General features: G+C 41.3%; 1 long non-coding RNA gene across 1 annotated transcript; it reads left to right on the top strand.

Moving 5' to 3' along the window:
• Window positions 1-921: 921 nt before the first annotated feature.
• LOC309856462 lies at window positions 922-20,575 on the top strand. Its single transcript, XR_014307215.1, has 4 exons — window positions 922-2,074; window positions 2,491-2,628; window positions 8,155-8,258; window positions 19,202-20,575. It is a non-coding gene; the product is annotated as an uncharacterized lncRNA (long non-coding RNA).
• Window positions 20,576-20,812: the final 237 nt, after the last annotated feature.

The following is a 20,812-nucleotide window of genomic DNA, read 5'->3' as shown; positions in this document are numbered from 1 at the left end:
TTGCAGCTTCTGGTGGTTCCAGGCTTCCTCAGTGTGTGGCGATGCCACTCCAGTCTCGGCCTCTGTGCGTATATCGTTATTTCCTTCGTGTCTGTGTCTTTTCCTCTTCTCTGGGTATCAAAATCTCCTCTGCCTTTTTCTTATGTAAGGACACTTGTCATTGGGTTTAGTTAGGGTTCTCCCAGAGAATCCAGGAGGATCCTGAGATCCTCACATTGATTACGTCTGCAAAGACCTTTTCCAAAATGACATCATATTCACAAATTCCAGGAGTTAGGATGTGGACCACCAGTGGTGGGTGGCCGCCATTCAATCCACTACAGTCTTCTTGCATGACATTCTCTTCCTTGCCTTGAGCATCCCATAGCGCTTTTAGTGTTCTCTGCATTAGTAGGCTGACTTTGGCTCAAATTCAGTCGAGCCACCAGCTGGCTGAGTGACCTTGGGTGTGTTACCTAACTTCTCTCTGCCCAGGTTGCCTAACCAAGTGGGAAGTGTAAACATGCATTTGACAAGTTTGTTGTGAAGAGGAGATGGGGCCTCCAATGTAAAGCTATTAGCACAGCTCGAAACATGTGGGAGAGATGATCTCATTGTGGTTAGCATCTGCGGTTAAGATTTCAGCTTTTCAATGTGTGTGTTTACAAGGAAGCATTTATCTTGGTCCTTCTGCCTTCATTTTTCCAGTGCCAAGGTAGGCGTTGGAGGCATGCTCTGATCTTGGAGCACTGGCTTTGCTTTGGAAGACTTGCAGCCAACTGGCAGACAATTGGTAACTCACTATTTTAAGTTTTAGGACACTTACAGGAGGTCCGAGTTATGTTAATTTCAAGGTCCTCTGACAGGCTTATCTTCAGATTTTCTTTTCTTTTTCTTTCTTTTTCTTTTCTTTCTTTCTTTCTTTTTTTTTTTGCAAGTAGAGTTTGGCATTTACTCAAAGATTCAAAAAGAAGCCGTGTAGGGAGATATCTTGCTTAACATCTTTCTGTCATTTAACACCACTTGTACCCCACAGGGAGAAAGGAGAGGGTGCCTGAGAGCTAAATTTAAGTTGTAAGGATCTAAGCAGTATTTTAAAAAGAAGATAGATAACAGTTTCCTGTCTGGGAGAGATTACTAGACGAGAAAATTTCGTTCAGGCTTTCATTATTATCTTCAAGAGAAAGACCTCCCCCTACAAAGTCCAAGGAGAGTTATTTGTAGTTAAGGAGAGGTTTTAAACCCCCTGTTCTTTAAAGTAAACATTCTCTTCAAAAGCAAGGAATACTTAAAACCTGTGCTTCTTTTTCTTTTCCTTAGAAGGAAAAGGTTACTTTGAAACACTTCAGTTAGATAAGAATGTCTATGAGGTCCAATTTATAAAACAAAAAGAATCTTCTCTTATTTAGAGAGAGGATGTGATGGTGGAGAATCTACAGTAATATTCATGCAATACTCAACAGGCAAAAAGATTGCCAGATGATTGTATGTGTGTTCAAGTTTGAGAAGCACTTATCTAGTGTGGCAGATAGACCCTGGGATGACCCCCCCAGTAATTTCCAACTCCTGTTATTCACCCTGTTGTGCGATCCCTTCCCCTGGAGTGTGAGTGGGGCCTGTGACTTACTTAACACTGGTAACATATGACAAAGGTGAAGAGATTTTGCAGATATAATTAGTGTTTAGCATTAGTTGATTTTGAGTTAAATGGAAGAATACCCTGTAGTGGGGCCCAGCTTTATAAGTGAACAGTCCTTAAGGGAGGGACTGATTCTTCCCTGAGGGGAGAGGCTCTCCTTATAGGTTGGATGATATAGGTAGTCAGTTTGGACAAGCCGCACAGCAAGGAACGTCAGGTGGCCTCTAGGGCCTAAGGGTGGCCTCCAGCCAACAGCCAGCTAAAAAGAGGGTCTCTGCCCGGCTGCTGCAAGGAGATGATCTCTGCCATCCACCTGCGTGAGCTGGGAAATGGATTGTTCCCCAGCTGAGCCGGGGATGGGAGAGCAGCCCAGCCGAGATCTCCATGGCAGCCTTGCAAGGAGACCGTGAGTGCCGAAACTGTAAGGCATGCCCAGGCTCTTGATCGACAAAAACCGTGAGTTAATAAATGTGTATTATCTCAAGCTTTGAGCTCGTGCTGCTTTGTTATACAGCAAGAGGAAACTGTCTAGGGCAATTTAATTAGCTACTCATTTATCTACTTTGTCTTACATACCTAAATATAAAGAGGGGATAAAGATAGTATTAACCATGGAGTTATTGGGCAGATGAATGATATGTGTAAAGTACTTAAAACTGGACTTGGTAAGATATGAGAAGTGTTAAAAAGGTGTATTATAGTATACACCTGATACAGAGAGTTAGATGATTATAATTCCCCTTTTTGAAAACTGCTTTTGACAAGGGCGGAAGCAGGAAGTACAAGTGAATGTTGGTCAAGGAATGATGCTGTATGTTGTGTCTGTCTGGGCTTCCAGAACATCTCAAGCATGTCTTTTGAATTTGCTTCAGTGAAAATCTAGCTTAATGCCACCAGAGAGCACAGAGCTCCTTGTGTTCCAGTTCCTCACCGAAGAGACTCTGTCTAAGCATCTCCCGGTTACAGCTTCTAGTGGAAACTCGTGTACCTTATCTTCCTTTTACAGACAGGTGAGTGGAGCCGGGGAAGATGTTATTTGTCCACGTCATGGGGGAAAATGGGTGATGTCAAGAGAGTGGACATCTAGCATCTTGAGTCAAGCTCAGTTCTCAAACCCCCGGAGGCTCTTTGCCGTGCCGCACAAGACAGGCTCAGAGGGAGGACGGGCTGTATGAAAAGGACATTTTTCAATACAAATTTCAACACTTGCTTCCTTCTTCTGTGTCTGCCCCTCCTCACCTGCCCATCACTAAGCTGTCCATTGCTCCCTCTTTGGCAGAAGCTTTGTTTGGGACTTACTGGTAAATGTTACTTCTGATTCTACCCCGTCCAATGCAGGGGGAAGCAATGTAAGCAGGAGTAGGTCATTGAGTGTGGCCCGGCTGCTCTCAGAATGGGAGATGAGTTCTACCCTTTATTTATATATTTATTTATGCCTCTAGGTAAAACATATGCAATGCAATTCCAAGTGCTTATTGCGGAGTATCCCTGTTATTCATCAGTGGCTCTGTTACCTTCCTGGGATGACTTAGTACATTGTATTTAAAATACTCTTCAGAAATTTTTAATTACAATGTCCTTTTGGGAGACTTGTATCTAACAGCCACCGGTTATACTGCTCTTTGTTTTGAAGCTTGATATGCATTCAGGAGGGCTTTTTGTCCTGCTCTACCGAAGTCACTTGTGCTTGGTTTGTGGTAATGCGGCAGATGAGATTATAAGTGAACTTCCATAAATCATCCTCTGTATGCAACCCAATCCTCACAATTTTGTCTTCCCTCAGAAACCTTTTCTAAGCTACTAAGTAATGAGATAAGGAAACAGGTTTATCTCCTTCAGTACATGTTTTATTTTTCATTCGTTTATCAACTAACGGTTTAGGTTTGGGGACTAATGCACATGTGTTATTGTCACCTTATCCTGCTGAGGAAATAGCCTCACTGTGAAAATTGTACTATGTCCTCAGATATTCGTGTTCATATGATAGAGCATAGATTTTTTCTTATCCATTAGTCAATTTAATATGACAGTCTTGATGTTTACAAGTCACATCTCAGTTAATATACAGGTATATGTATGTATATAAATATTTTACTTATATTCTTATATTGGAAGTCCCTGGATTTCTAATACACTGTATCCCTAAACTGCTAACATCATTAACAATTTTTTTATTGTGGTAAAAAAAGAAAAACGATATAAGAAGAGTGTATTTTTGACCCATTCAAAAATATTTGTCTTAGGGACAGTAAAAAAGAGTAAGCCTCAACTTTCCCTTAGAATGTTATCTAAATGACACCAACACAATACACTGATAATAATGAAGAGGATGGTGGCAGTAGTTATAATTCTCAAATCTGAATCCCACTAAGTTAGTTTGTACATTTTTAATGATGTCAGGAAAGTAACATGACAAAAATTCTATAAGACTCTTTCAAAGACAATACTAAATAGTAGTGATGATATTTTTAGATGACAGATTTTCCTTCAGAAAGCTCTCACAATCACTGTTTTCATTATTTCACACAAGGGAAACTTAAGACAATGCAATTAACTACACAACTGCCTAAGAAGCACAGCAAAGACAAAATCAAGATCATATCGTGTTTGTTTTCTGCTGTCTCTTAGACCATTTGGAGAGAGGCACAGGCTATGAACAGAAACGAAGGACACAGGTGAACACAGACACAGCTAGCACAGCTGCTGGGATGTTGAATACTCATTCAGACCACACTTGTGCCCGACCCCTGCCTCTGCCCCAAGAACCTCTAGATACCCTGAATCTAACACCTCAAAGGTTAACACCTGGCATAGTGGGACCTTCCAGATCCAACTTTTATTCAGGCCTCGGGCCATCCCAGTGGTTCAGTGTTTTGAGTGTTACCCATGGGTAAAGGTGTTTCAGAGGTATTTGTGCTGCTCAGGGAAGTTTCAGTGACTCAAGTGGCCGGAAGCCGTCTGAAGAGGGACCGTGGTCTGTCTTTGTGTGGCAGGTGCACTTTGTTCCTTTTCCTCTCAGACCCAGAAGTGCCACTAATCTGCCTCTGCTCTGTCAAGTTCCCACCTGGAAAGCCACTTCATGGGGTCTGGTCTTTGGAAATCCAAATACCTTCGTGGAGCTTCTGAACCAGTCTTGGGAAGGAAAGAAAGGGAGACAGAAAAGAAGGGTTATGCCTCCATCTGCCTCTGAGCAGTCGTCTGAGGAGAGCAGAAGTGCTATGGGAAAGACCGCTGAGAGCCTGCAGGGCGGGCTACCGAGTGGCCAGTCGGCTGGTTACGATAAACTGGCCTCAGACTCACAGGCGTGACGAGTTTTTTATCTTCCCTGGAAGCTAAACAAAGACACTGTCTGAAGTGAGTTAGGTAAACCTCTAGGAGTTATTTTACTTTAAGTGAGAAAGGACCAGAAAATGATGTTTGAAATACCTACAAAGGAATCTCCCTTATCCTTCCACCACAAGGATGATAGGACAAGGTTAAGGCAACAATTCATGTAGCAAAGATCCACTGTGAATTTCCAGCAGTATCTAATGTCTCCAATGTCAAGACTAGTTCTTAGAGAAGGAGACTAAAGACTAGATATTCAGGTACGATTATCTGCCTCCAAGGCTGTTTAGAAATGCTATGTTGGGATAGGTTAATCTCAACGTTTATGGTCTATAGGGTCAAACTGATTATTCCCTCTTTATCACCTTAACTCATTTGCATTCCCAAGCCCCATTTTCCAAATAAAACTTTCTTCTAGTTGCTCATGGCTAGGCCACATCAACAGGAGGCATGTATTGCTGACTGATGACTACCAGTCTTTTTCCCCCCAAGGCCATTTATACTCTGATTTAACGTGAAATGTACTTCCCGTTACTTTTCACTCCCTGCTCAGTGGCTTTCCAGGTCCCATTACTGAATGCTGTCAGTGAAATTTCCTGTTTTCTGATACAGGGACAGTCTTGGAGATCACAGCCTGATTTTTCAGTCAGTAGCTGGACAATAGGATCCTATTTCTCTCTCTTGTTGTAATCTCCCTCTGGGCTTGCCTTTCAGAAACAACTCAGTTGCATGTTAGACCAAATCTACAACGGAGTTTCTTGACCTTTCTATTCTGCGGTGTCTCAGGGCAAGTCGAGCTATCAGCGACCTCCTTTCACATTTCATAGTAGCAGGCGGAACATATTCTTACTCAGCCACCAACTGCTCTGCTCAGCAGGCAGCTGTGTTATCGTTGGGAAAGGTAGCCTTCTCACAGACCTAATATTTATTTACCCAAAAGCAGCCTCTGGGGCTAACCTACAATCACAGGGAGCCTCCATCAAACATTGTCTGTACACCTGATGTATCTTAAGCATGTCAAGAACTTGTGATTAGAAACTTTTGATAGAGTGAAATTAGACTCAGTCAAGCTCCTGAATGCCTTTGGGGCTCTCAGCTTATACTTGGCACGTTCATGAAATATGGAAGGAAAACAGCAGTGCAGTGAATTTTGTAATTCAAGATGTAAGCCAAGGTCTGTGCTAGAGGCAAATATCTATGGTTAAATTAACATATTTAGTGCATTTAAGTGAAAGTAGCCTTTTATTTTAAAGTGACTAGGCATAGACTTGATAGAAATGGGGGAAAAGAGTATAAATAAAATCAAACAAAATTTTACTTCCTTTAAGAAAGGCTAAACCGGGGCACCTGGGTGGCTCAGTGGATTAAGCCGCTGCCTTCGGCTCGGGTCATGATCTCAGGGTCCTGGGATCGAGTCCCGCATCGGGCTCTCTGCTCGGCAGGGAGCCTGCTTCCCTCTCTCTCTCTCTCTGGCTGCCTCTCTGTCTACTTGTGATTTCTCTCTGTCAAATAAATAAATCTTAAAAAAAAAAAAAAGAAAGGCTAAACCGCAAACCTACTATATTTTAGTCCCTTATGGGGTCTAAAGTATAAAAAGATTTTTTTTAACTGTATTTTAGGTTCTCAAGTTTTCTTCCTCAGAGGTCAACTTATTTCTTAATTAAACCAGCTCTCCTTTTCCTCATAATTATCCTAGATAATCCATTTATCAATCCAGTATAATCCATAGCTCTCCCAGTCTATCTGGTACCCCATCCACTACTCCAGCACTGCTGTCTATAACTTGCCTATGCACATGTCCCTCTGCCCCTTTATTCAATCCTCACATCACCCGCTACTCTTTGACCTCACTTCTATGTCTTTCTACTCATAGTTATTGAAGTAAACATGTTCCTAGAGAGCAGAAGCTGTGCAACATCTTCTATGATATTAAACATCTCTAAGACATGAGTGTTGCTGGTATCAACAGTATTACTGAGTTTGCTTTCTTTGAAGGCAAAAACAAGAGACTTAGCTCTTGAAACACTCATTCTTGGGATGTTCTTTAGGAACACAGCCATCATGCCAGGAGTAGCCCAAGCCATGAGGATTGGTGATAGTGTAGAGACTTTAATCAATAGTGTCAACAAAGCTCCCAATTAGTAGCTGGTTATGTGATTGAGGTCTCTTGGGTCTCCAGCTCAGCTGAGTTTTTGGGTCACTCCAGCCCCAGCAGCCATATAATTACACTTATATGAGAGACACTGAAGGAGAACATCCCAGATGATCCTGGTCAACCCACAGAATCCTTTTCTAGATGGTAAAAGTATCTCACTTTTGGGTAAAGATCACCTGAAAGTTACAGTTAAGACTACTTATGGTTCCTTTCAAGTAGGTATGGGGTCTTTTAAGAATCTTAAAAAGCAATGTCTTCCTTACAGTTGCCAGATAACATACAGGACATAACAGTTGGCAATACTTACACTAAAAATTTATTCCCATTCATACAAAAATCAAATTTAACTGGCCTTTTATTTTATTTGCTAAACTTAGCAGTCAAGCATACCTTGAATCTCTACCCAATAAAGAAAAGTCTGGTCTCAAAGAGACCTCTTAATATTCCCTATGCTTATTTCATTCCTTGACTTTTTTATTAAATCGATATGGGAAGTAGATTCCCTATATCAGTCAGATCTACTTATTAAAATGCTATAAACCTGTCCCCTAGATCCTCTGAGCAAATATTCATTCCTTAAGATCCCCAAATTTTATAGAATATGTAACACAATCCCACAAAACAAATCCAAAAACAAAACAGAACTTGGATTTTGGAAAAATCAAGTGCAAATAAGAACTTGATTGAATAAAACAAAACGTTACTTGTTTTCGATTTATCTCTGAAGGATACATGAAGGAAAAAGAAACCAGAGAATCTGGATGGTATTCAGGAACAAGTAAAACCAAGTTCATGGAAAAATAATACCAGCAACATTTTATTTTTGGATATTGTTTCATACGTTACAGGAGACTTTCATATTATTTAATTTGAATTTCACAAGAAAAGTGAAGTGAAAAAGTGGTAGATGATTTTTGAATCCTGTGGATCTTAACACTGACTGCCACTGAAACTCTTGTACCTTGCTTGCCGCAGAACTCCTTAAATTATCACACGCAATCTATGTACTCTTATTTTAGATAAATTCTAACAAGCTATCTGTTACTCCGTCTAGCACAGGTCAGAAATTGCAACGAGGAAGATATGCTTATAGCACAGAGAAGCCAATTGACCATCTGGCAGTGGAGGAGGACACAGCAGACACAGCTCCAATTCCACGTGAGTTTGAAGACATTGGCTAAAGATCCATACAATGCTTAGTAAGTTATGAGACCCAAGACTGACGATTTTTGAAATGTTAATTAAGTTGATATTTTAATCTCTGGCTCCAGTATGTATGTTAAGCTCCTAAGTAAAATAATGCACTTTAGAAAAATGTGGCAAAGTAACACATAATTTAAACAAGTAGCTGGAAAAATTTCCTACATCAGCTATCTTATTCTATGACAATATTAAACAAGATAGAATTATGCTGGGGCACTAAAAGGCAATTGCATGCATAAAGCAATGAAAGCCATTCATTCCTACCCTTATTTTGAAGCATGGATCTTTCTGCAAATGAACTGTTGATATCACTAACATCTTTGGCAATTCCTACATTATATGCCAGTATTGGTTGGAAATCTGAGAAAAAAAAAAATCCAAAATAAGCCCAAACAACAGAAATTAAACAACCAGAACTTTTCTAGTTTTCCTCCTATAGAGATGGGCTACCATACGGCTCATTCTTCAGAGGTCTTACAACAGGTCTCATATCTTTATCTGTTTTCACACATATGATAGATGACACTTAAAAAAAAATCTGGACATAAATTTAAGCAAAGTTTACCAAAACGGCATCAGAGTCAATATGGATGTGGGTATAGTACTTACTCTCCCTGCATTTTCCCGTGCTCTCTTCCTTATTCAAAATTTATCTGTCAATAAAATGAGAAAATAAATTGTTAGGATTTACAAGATTCTAATCCACATTACTACCATAGTGTAATTGCTGGTGTTGTCCTATAAGAGCATGAACAATAAGATAGCGTTGATTTGTTAGATGCAGTGGACAAATGCTTTTGCTAACCTTCTGCATTGTTGTATGAAGTTGACTACACTTGGTTTTGTCTGCTTGGCTTTCAGTTTTCTTTCTAGAACCAGCATCTCATCTTATCTTTTGTTTTATTTTGTTTTCATTTTGCCTTTCAGTAATTGTCTTGCTCTCTGCCCATGAGTGGGACCCATTACCTGCCCAGTTCCCCCTCTCCAGGGGAGGGAGTGACTGAACAAATCAGCATATTTTATCCCCTGTGGAGGCAGAAATGGACAAGTGACCCCAGTGATAGAGACTCAGTCCGAGTTTTTCTAGAATAATGGGAAGGAAATAATGGGAAGGAAGCATCTTGGTCAAGCCATATCTGAAGATGTTACTCCTCTAAGCCTCTTCAGTTATGCTAACTAATAAATTCCTTTTCTTATTTAAGCTACCTTGAACTGGAATTTTATCATGTAAAATCAATCAAAATCCAGAATTTAATAAAATACAAGCTAACAGGAATGATATTATTGGGGAAAACCACATGATTCTGTTTTAAGAAAAAAGAATTCCTTAATTGAACTTATATATCACTCATCTGTGCCACTCCCCTCATAGTGCTGTGAAAGGTTTGTGAAGGAGAACATGAGTTTGGGCCACTGATTGTCCTTCCCACATGCTTAATTATGTGAAGAAACTTGGTGTAAATCACCCTTAAGTGTCAAAAATTGGAAAACAAGATGCCTTATTTTACCTTTAAATGCTTCTGATCAGCTAGTTCAAAAGTTTTATCATGGAGAAGATGCCTTTTAATTAGCGACTCTAATGGTAAGTTTATGCACAGAACATATTATTAGCCTTAAGATTGTTTTTCCAATGGGGTTAGGGAGATAAATATTTACACCCCTCTAAGGGGAAGATTGTGTTTGGTTTTCTGCCAAATAACTTGTTCTTTAGAGTTAACAAGGATACTGTAACTGGATCCACTTAAATATTATACAGTAAATTTTAGTGATCACACATGAGGCTAGCAACACAGAGCTAATGAGCTTGAGCTTGCCAGGGAAAGATTGGCCTTGCCTCTTATTCTTAAGAAAGACCCTGTATGAAGAGAGTTCTTCTTCCTTACCTCTTTCTCAAGTCATGTGCGGCTATCTTGCACACATACCTGCAGGTCTAGATTTATTTCCTTCCTGGACAGGAAATGAATAGTTTATCTGGCAAATTAACAAGTCAGCTTTGCCTTAGATTGGGTTCTCTTCTGAATTCTAATCAGAAGTTAATTTTCACTATCACAGACACCCTTTCCAGGGTTTCTTTTCCCATAGTGTCTGGCTTTCATACCATCAAAATCAGTTGTGTGTGTGTGTGTGTGTGTGTGTGTGTGTGTGTGAAAAACAAGTAGTTACTTTTAAATGTAAGAGTGGCTCTTTGCCATCTTCCAGATTGGAGTCCTGATTAGCCTCTGGAAGGAAAAGAATTTCACAGCATTAGAGATTAATTGTAGTGAGGGATAAAGGACATAATTGGATGACTTGCTTGATGAATCAACAAGAGTATGCATTTACTTGGTCAGTGCCAGAGAGAACTGGAAAGAAAGTAAGAGTGCTGAAAAGTTTATATTCAATAATATTGGTGACATGTTAGCATCCAAGGGGCACCCAATAGTTCATTTTAGGCTCTGATCCTACCTGAAAGTGACCAGCGCACTGGCTCAAGTGGTCAGTACCTGTCTGTGTCCTGACTGAGCTCCTCGTGGCAGATGAAGTGTAACATGAAAACCTTGGCAGTTTTTACTGAACTGAGAATTTGGATTGTGATAGACATCTAAATTCCAAGTTAGAATGAAATGACCAGCTCACTGTATTCTCTCCCTTTCTCTTACATTTTATGGGTGAACCCCACCTGAGGGTTAGGATCTACTTCCTGAATCTTGCATATCTCTACGCCATTGATTGAGAACTGAGTATTTCCAATCCTTTTGATAATAAACTTACGTCTGCTTTTTTGGAGCCAAACCCGCCAACAGAATAATAGAAAGAATGATTCTGAGAGGTTTTATATTACCTCTCATTTACACAGAAACCAAGTGGGGAGACCTGGAGGTTACTTGGAATTCTGTTTCTGCCCTCTAGCAGCCCTGGACTCAAAATTTTTCAGAAAATGAATAAATATTTTTTATTGTTGTTCAAACTTGATTATCTGGTGAATCTAATAGTATTGTTGCCAAGAAAGAATGTCTATTACTTAAGATTTCCTATTGATTTTCCCTTCTTTGTATGTGATCTAATTTTAATTTTCAAGCCTAAATTTTCCATGCCTATAATCCAAAGCAGAAGGTCTTCCAAAAGCTATCTTTGGTTTGCTTGAGTTCAAGTATGTTATGGAGACTTTGTTCTGCCTTTATTGACCTAGTGAAATGCCATTTACCAATTCCTTTTTAAAGGATTTCAGTTGTCCTAAACCTTTCTGGTAGTTTTCATATTTACTAGATATGCTCTTTGAAACTGCAGAGTAGGGAAAAGGTGAAAAGCAAACAAAAGTAGAGATTATAGTATCATAAGTCTTATGTACCCTGATCTCTGCCAACTAGGCTCAACAGTCATGAGCTAATGGCTAAGCTTGTCTAACCTCAAACATCCCCACTCTCCTTCCATTGTCAGATTATATTGAGATAAATTACTAGACAGCATGTGATTATATTAATATTTCAGCCTGGCCTGTCTTTCCAAAAGATTCTTTTTAATATATCCGTAACCTATGATCACACCTAAACAATAAACCTTCACTTGTTAACATCATGATCAATTTCAAATTCTACCAAACAAGTCCTACTTTTAGCTGCATGAAACTGCATCTTCTTTTCCTAGGTGTGGTTTCCAGAGCTAATTGTCATTATCTGTGATCACCGCTTGATGGCCACCTTGTGCCCACCAAGATTCTTTGGCAACAAAGTGATCCCTTTTACTCAGATCTGGAGGTATTCCCTGGGTGTGCCAAGCCCCGGGAAAGCTGCCTGCTCTGAGAAACATGGGAGAGGCAGGCCCTGAAAGCCCACTTGCATCCATGAGACACTGAACTCGTGGTAGTGGCTAAAAGTGGGAATCAGAGAAAGCTTTCTCTTCACCCCTTGGTTAACGGCATGATGCAGGGGTGTGGCAGAGGCCCTAATTAGAGATTGGGGAGACCGCATTGTTTACAGCTGCATCCACTCGATCTCCCCACCTACCCATGTCATGCAGCCTGGGGTAGAGTGTGCAGGAGAGGGGCTGGAATTTCTATCTGTTGTTCCAGGTTATCGTTCCCAGTCAGTCCCAAGGGGGAAAGTGAGCATAAAGCAGTATAGAAGGGACAGGCCATCTCACTAATATTCCCCTCTCCAAACTCCCTCTCCAGGTGATGCTGTGTCCTAAGAAGAGCACTGACAGATGGGCATGTCCCACTGAAGTCCCTGCTTGAGTCTGTGTATTGGGAGCATTCCAGCAGGGTGGTAGCAGAGTTGGGAGGTGGCGGACCTGGAGACTGTGCTGTACACATACCTCATTGGTAGGCCCTCTCTGGGAGAGGGTAGTAGCAGCTTGCTAGCAAAGCTTCCCTCCATTTGGTGGGGACTGCAGAGAGATAGGATGGAGACACAGTCACTGGCACTACTCTCACTGTGACCTCTAGGCTGTGTGGCCTGACCATCTCCTGGGCTGTCTGTGCAGGGACAGGACTTAGCTCAAGGAAGAGATGCACACTGGTATTGGTATAGGTGGTTTTATAGCCCTTCAGGCTGTGCTTCCTCTTTCCCAGTGTAATAGGTTTAATGTGATCACACCACACAATCACTAAGAAGAAGGTCCTCAACCCCTCTTTCCAGCCTGAGTGTACAAGACTCCTCACCTCTCTGTATCCCAACCATGGGCAGCTTCTGCTGTTTCTGAAAAAGCAGAGAGCTCTGCTGACTTCTGGCCTTCAGGATTCCTCCACTGTTTGGAACCCTCATTCTTTTCCTTGCCCTATCCGCACTCCTTCCTCAGGTCTCAGCTTAAAGGCCCCTGGCTCTGGCAAGCAGCACCCCCCACCCCCAAACCCCCACCTTCACCTGCATAGGTGGGAGGCTGCCACCAGATGCTCCTGTGGTGCTTGCTCATTTCCTACCTGCTTTATTTGACTATTAATACCCTCAAAGGCAGGGACCACCCTGTTCTGCTCATCCCTTTATTCTCAATGCCTGCTACAGTGCCTGACACAAACAGGTTCTTAATACATATGTGTTGAATGACTGATTTCAGTTTATAAGATACTTAGGGAATAGGATAGAGACAAATTTTTGAACTGACTCACAAAGATTGATAGAAGACCTGACTTATTAGAAATGAGACCTTAATTGGGTTATAAAAACTTTTTCTTCTGCTGAAAAGGGGAGTAAGGAACAGAAGAGTAGACCATGGACTGTTCCTCATACCATGCTACCCTGTGCTATTAACAGAGCCTATGCTCCATTATGACCAGGGGCCCCAGCACAGAAAACAGGACAAGCCTTCTATCTCTGCTCTTCGAGGCCATGTCAGGTCCCTCTGGAGCTGAGAGAGTCATGATGTCTTAGAACCCAGGACTTGGGAGCCCCAGCGGACAGCCACCTCCAGATGCTTGAGTGTAGACCCTGACAGCATGAAGAGGCTGCCATTCTAGCCACCCATTGAAACCAGGGCTCTTGCACGCACTGCTGGAAAGAAATGACGCCGCAGCCCCCGCTGGAGCTGAGCCACAGTAGAGCTCGGCCTATGGCTAAACTAGTCTCATTACAAAACAGCAGCAAAAGGTTTTTTTGTGTTTTGTTCTGAAACCTGATTCCTTGAAACTTCCATTCAAGGGTTCTCATCCTGGAGAAACATCTAGGGACTTAATTTCCCTCCAGTCTACAGACCTTGAACTATCTGGAGAGAGCTGTAACTTGTGACATAGTGCCTCTAACTGGGATGTATTGAGAGGCCACCTTGAATTAATCTACAGGGAGAGTGGGAATCGTTAATTATTTTGAAGGATGTTTTTCTCTAATTGTGTCATGATTATTAATTACAGGGAGTGTATTTATAAAAACCATCTTAAATAGAACTCTGCTGAGAATGACTCATTTGTCTATCACTTTGAACTCATTTTCCCATTCCCAAAATAGTGCTTCCATAGACTATTACTACATGTGGCCACTGGACCTTACAAATGTTCTTTAAAGAAAATCTCAGTTTTAAAATCCCTGTCCCGCTAAAGAGATGCAGCCGACTTTATTGATGGTCAGAAAGAATTATCACCCAAATTCTTAGCCATTTTGCTGTAGACTAGAGTCTTGGACTGTCTGTTCTATTTATTAATTTGGGTTGGTATGATCACGGTAATGGATTAAGTTTTGCTCTCAGCTGAGTTCCTCACTTTCAGATTGTATCAGCTGAATTCATGCGCTGGCTTATTCACAGGTTATAAACAACCAACTCAGTTGCTTTGTTTAGTTCTTAAATCACTTCCCTATTTTTAGATTGTTACCGTATTTGAGAAGAATAGGTAACCTCTGATGTCTTGGGCACGCGGTAGCCTGAGATGCCCGCACGTAGGGCTAAGTAGCTGAATTTCCTGTGTGGAATGAAAGTCTGGGACTGGTTGTGTATGACATGTCACTCGATGGATTATTTTTCCCCCTGAGAATTCAGCACATTTAATAGCTTCAACCCAGATGAATTGAGCTATGTTTGAAGCCCCTGTCCTTCTCAGTAAGGGACTCTATGCCCACTAGCCTGTGCTCTGTAACTCGACGCCACCTGCAACTGGTTGTGTGAGTGTGTGATCTCCTCAGAAGTCATGCCACGTCCTTGCAAGTAAAGCCACAGTGCCTGGCTCTACTTGGTGCCCTTCTGAGTCAGCTTGCCAGAAAAAAACGACTGACTCATGGGAAGAGACCTCGTATTTTTTTTTTTTTTTAAGATTTTATTTATTTATTTGTCAGAGAGAGAGGGAGCGAGCACATGCAGACAGAGTGGCAGAAAGAGACAGAGAGAAGCAGGCTCCCCGCTGAGCAAGGAGCCCGATGTGGGACTCAATCCCAGGACGCTGGGATCATGACCTGAGCTGAAGGCAGCCGCTTAACCAGCTGAGCCACCCAGGCACCCAAGACCTCGTATTTATAGCAAAAGATCATACTGATAATTTATCCACAAAGGTTTTCATATAAGTTACTTTGAAATGAATATCTGTGTCCCTGACACTGAGTGTTCCGTGTACTGAACCTGTAAAGGCCTCTGGGATCAACAGATATCCCCCCCAGTGTATACTTCTTCACGGAACACTTTCATAACCTTAGAAGGTTATCCTTCTAAGACAGCTCTTTGTCCTTCAAGATATCACTGGGGTAGAATGTTGGTTCTCAGCCTCGAATGATTTCGTCTCCTAGGGAACTGTTGCCAGTGTCTGCTTGTCACAGGAGAAGGTTTGCTACTGGCACCTAGTGGGTGGAGGAGAGCATGCTGCTAAAAATCCTACAGAGAGTCGAGAGCCCCACCTAACAGAATTACCCAGCCCAAAATGTCAATAATGCCAAAGTCGGGAACCCTTGGATTAGAGAAGTTATTTCTAACTGATTTAAATTTTCTCCCTATGGACTTCAACCTTATTTATTGTTTTAGATCATTTTCTTCTTCTTAAGATAATTTTCTTGAGCCTAAGAATGACTAAATTTAGTACAGAATGCTGCTTATCGGAATTTCCTACACCACATCCAAGATGAACTGACATTACCAATGTAACAAGCATAATACACCTGACTAGTGTATTCCTAGGTGAGACTGGGTCTCCATGTCTTCTGCAGCCTTGATGAGGAAAGACTGAAAAGGAATAAGGCAGTAGTTTTCTATTGCTGCTGTAACATATTAGCACAAACTTAATGGCTTCAACGAACACAAATTTATTATCTTACAGGCTATAGGTTAGAAGTCTCATATAGGTCTCACTGGGGTAAAATCAAGGTGTTGGCAAAACTACATTCCTTAGCCAGGCTCTGGGTGAGGATTCATTCTGCTTGTCTCTTCCAACTGCTATAGGCTGCCCACATTCCTTTGGTGTGGCCCCTTTCTTTACAACAAAGTGAGTAACGTTGCATCTCTCTGAGCCCTCTTCTGTAGTCATATCTAGCCTCTGACAGCCAGGAAAGTCTCTCTGTGGTTAAGGATCTTTGTGATTACATTGAGTCCACCCATATAATCCAGGACACGTTGCTCATTTCAAGGTCTTTAACTTAATCATATCTGCAAAGTCCTTTTTGTCATGTAAAGGAATGAACACATTCGACGGCTCCAGGGATTAGGAGTAGACATCCTTGGAAGACACTATTCTGCCCATCACAGAATAATGTTAGTTTTGGCAACACCTAACTTCCATTGCGCTATTGATGTCCTACAGATTGGGGACAAGCTAGAGAATGTGGACTTTGGGAAACAATAGAATTGTCTTGTGAGCAGCTCAGCCACAGCCTTGTGGATAGGAATGGGTTTGCATTTGAAGGAAATGGACATTTCAGTTGTCAGTCATTCTGGAAAAAAGTCATTCCTGCATGAGCTTTAGAACAGGGTGAGGGAAATAGTTTCTTCTCTCCCGGAAGCCTAGGCTCCCTTTAGTCTAAACCTGGAGGTCTGAGATATCTGGAGCATGAACAGTAGTAGTTGGATATAGTATAAATCTATAGCTCTGAGCCAATGGCCTGAGATCTGAGGACATGATATGAACCTGTATTGTAAAGGACCTATACAGTGTTGAGGACTGTGCAGTGTCTGGATTATTCTCAAGATTGTCTCATTATTAGGATTTTAAAAATACTAGCTCATTTTTACAATGTTGTGACAAACGAAGGGGGAAGGGCTTCTGGGATGAAAAGAAGCAGATCATTGGGTCAAGAATCAGATGGGTGGTGAAGGGAGGATTTAGGGAGCACAGAACATGCTGAGATATTCAGAAGCAAAAACATATGCTGGAGACTGAATGTACCCCCAGAATTCAGTATGTTGGAATCCTGACTTCTACAGCCATACAGGTCTTCCTCGACTTATGATGAGGTTATGTCCCAATTAACCCATCACAAGTTGAAAATATCACGAGTTGAAAATGCATTTCACACAGTTAGCCTACCAAACATCACAGCTTAGCCTAGCCAAACTTAGATGTGCTCAGAACACTTACATTAGCCTACGGCTGGGCAAAATCATCTAACACAAGCCTATTTCATAATAAAGTCTTGAGTATTTGATCTAATTTACTAAAGACTGTATTGAATGTGAAAAACAGGATGGTTACCTGGGTACAGAATGGTTGTTAGTGTATTGGTTGTTTATCCTCATGATCACGTGGCTGATTGAGAGCTGGGCCTGCTAACTGCCCAGCATCACGAGAGAGGGTCCTGTGGCATATGGCTAGCCTGTGAAAAGATCCAAGTCACAATTCTAGGTGTGTTTCTACATTGCTTTCACACCATGAGTAAAGCAAAACAATTACAAGTCAAATCATCATAAGTCAAGGACCATCTGTAATAATAGGAGGTGGGGCTTTGGGGAGGTGATTAGGTCATGAGAGCAAAGACCTCAAGAATGGGATTAGTGCCTTATAAAAGAGGCCCCAGAGAGCTCCCTTGACCCCTTGCTTCGTGGGAGGACATGGAGAAAAGATTGCAGTCTAGGGGCCAGGAGGAAGGCTCGCAGACACGCAGACACTGAATTCCGACACTCAATCTGCCAGGCCCCAATCTTAGACTTCAAGCCTCCAGAGTTCTGAGAAATTAATTTCTGTTGTTTATTAACCATTCAATCTGCAGTTTTCTATTATAGCAGCTAAGACAACCTGGAAAAGTTGCACATCAAAAAGACGAGAGGGTTCTAACTGTAGCAGTTTGAATATAAAAGGGAAATGTGATCTCTCCGGGGCTGTGGCCTGGCATATTTGGAATGTGTACCCAAACTGGCTTTATAGTAGCCAGTACAAGTATGAGATTTGAGAGCATTTTGGTATAAATATGACATTTTTCAATCACATAAAATCTCTCACATCACAGGATTGAACAATACAATCCTGTGTATATTATATGAAGTTGTTTTTCTTTTGTAAGTATTGATTGAGATAGCCTTGTGGAAAGAACCTTGGAATTTTCATGAGGAGACTCGCTTTTGTGCCTCCTGTTTTTGCTCTGAACATTGTACCTGAATGAACTCTTCCACTCCTGGGTTTATCCACACCACACATGTGCGGTACCTGGTGGGATCCTTTAGCACCGTCCTCCCTTTGAGAAACCATAGCCTCCCCCTACAAGAAACTGAGTAGAGCTTGTTCATTTCCCCTCTGGAGCCACAGGTACCCAGCATCATGCTTTGGAAAAATGACTTCTTCATTTGATAACCACCAAAGTTTCTATTCTCACTAACCAGTTAAGACCTTGGTCAACTCACTTTATTGAGCCGCAGTTTCTTTACCCAAATGAGGGGTATGGAAATTTAAGTCTAAGGTAATTTCTGACTTAAATATATTTCTTTCAGTGTATAAAGTGTCGCTTCAACCCAGGGATGGTTTTACCTACTCTTTTATGTTTGAAAAGTGCTTTTTCTACTTTTCAAACTAGTTGTCTTCCATTAAAGTGTCAGATATTTCAACTGGCAGCTGACTAAGCCAGCAGGACGAGTGTTGAGATACATGCACATGCCCATAAACACATATGCGTATGTATATGTGTGTTTATGTATATAAACTATATGCATACATAATATATGTAACATATATGTGTATACACACACACACACTTGGTTCCTTCTATTCCAGTCAGTTCTGCTATGTTTATAGAACATAAAGTGCATTAGAAATTAATTCTATCCCTGTGCTTTGTCAGACAGAATCAAAAGATGCAGTTTCTGGGTGCTATATCAGACAAAGATTTGAGCAAAATGAGGCATGAAATGAGGCCCTGATCTTTTGTCATCCCTTTACCTTCTATCTCCTTAAGCTTCTTAGATTTATGTATCTGGTTCTAGAGAGTCCATTGCCCTAGACTGAACCCCTGGACTCCAACTCTCCCACTTGTTCTCCAAAAGAAATGCTGAGGTTGTGTGCTACAGAGTTTCTTAATTGCTTTTTCCCCCAGGGACAAGAACAGCTGCCTTTGCTCCAGCCCATGGGTGAGCTCTTTTGAGCTCTGACACGCAGGAGATGACAGAAATATGTGGGCTTACAAATGCCAATGCCCAAGGCCACCACAGGGATGCAGAATTCACCTGCCAGAGCATTTGACACTTGCGTCAGGAAAAAGCAACAGCTGAGAAAAGCCCTGTGAGAAATACTTTGTCACGTCTGTGGGAACGGCTGTCCAGATTGTAAATCAGTAGGATGTCTGTTTTGTCCAGCTAATGCTCCCAAGGGTGGAAGAAAGGGGATTTACTCAGCTCATTTAGTCCTTGTGTGGAAAGGATAGCATACCAATGATGTGGGAGTAATTTTTCACCCTGAGATAAAAAGGCCTTTGGTGTCTTGTCCTTAGAAGGTTGGCTAAGGATGGGAGACCAGTTGTTTCTAGGTGTGTACTTCTGTGTGTGGCCCCCTCCTCACTTTAGATAGTAAAGATCACAACCTCTGAGCATATCCAAAGAGATCAGCTCTTTCATTCAGACCAATCATGACATCAGTATTCAAATGTCCTTCCCTTAGATTTGACTCCTTGAAGCTCTTAGAGAACTTTTCATTTCATTCCTGATGATGTTCAGGTTCCTTTAGATGCTAACAGGGAGTAAATTACAGATACTGCTGATAAACAAAACCTTTTGGGTTTAAACAGTAATGAACTAAAGGAAAACGGGAAGGCAGAGCCATCTGCCAAGGAAGTAGTTATTCACAGGTGAATGTGTGTAGCAAATGTGTTATTGAGAGGAAAGTTCTCTGCTCAGGAAGTTAGTACAGCTAACTGGAGACCTGCCTCAGAACAACCCAAATGGACCTGAAATTCTGGATGCACCCAAAGACTCATGTAGCCCCATTTAAGTAGTAGTTTAACATTCAAAAACAGAATTCAGACTCCCAAAAGGGAATCTAGGAAAAATTCAAATATTTTACTGATGCTGTTTTGAGAATATCCACAGGGGAATCAGAGTCTACAGTAATATTGATTAAAATACCCATTTTTTTCACCGATTCACTTCTCCAATACCTACTTATAGTCTCACATCCCAGGCTAGAATATTCTGTGTCCTTGGCAATTGTCATTGTCATCTAAGCACAAAGGAGAAATCTGCTTTTTATTTAGAAGGGGGGTTCCACACTAAACTCACTATAAGACTTCTGGTAAGAAATGGGAGGAGTAACTTAGAGTGGGAAGTTTGATTAGTCGATGCAAACTAATGTATTAGGCCAACAGTTCTCAGATTTGTCCAGGAGATACCATAAAACCTCCAGATGTTATGATACTTTTCAGAGCACCATGAGAAAACAGACTAATCAATTCTGTTATGTGAACTGAGAACGTACTTTACGTTTATAATGTGAAATCACAATCCTGAGCATACCTGTCCATGAAATAAAAAGTCACCAAACCCACTTGGTTAGTTTCTTCCTAGATTTCCTCATTTAAAATGTATGACTTTGATTCTCCCTTGTCTTTTTGGGCACTATCACCTGATAGCAGAAGTGCAGAATGGACACCAAAAGCCTAATACAAATACATGAAAGATGAACTTGCAGTTAAGAACACAGCATCTTTTAAATT

This window comes from Mustela nivalis (assembly GCF_964662115.1).
Source record: "Mustela nivalis genome assembly, chromosome: 2".
NCBI lineage: Eukaryota > Metazoa > Chordata > Mammalia > Carnivora > Mustelidae > Mustela > Mustela nivalis.
Note: the sequence above shows the minus strand (reverse complement) of the source record. Positions and strands in the feature narration are given on the sequence as shown.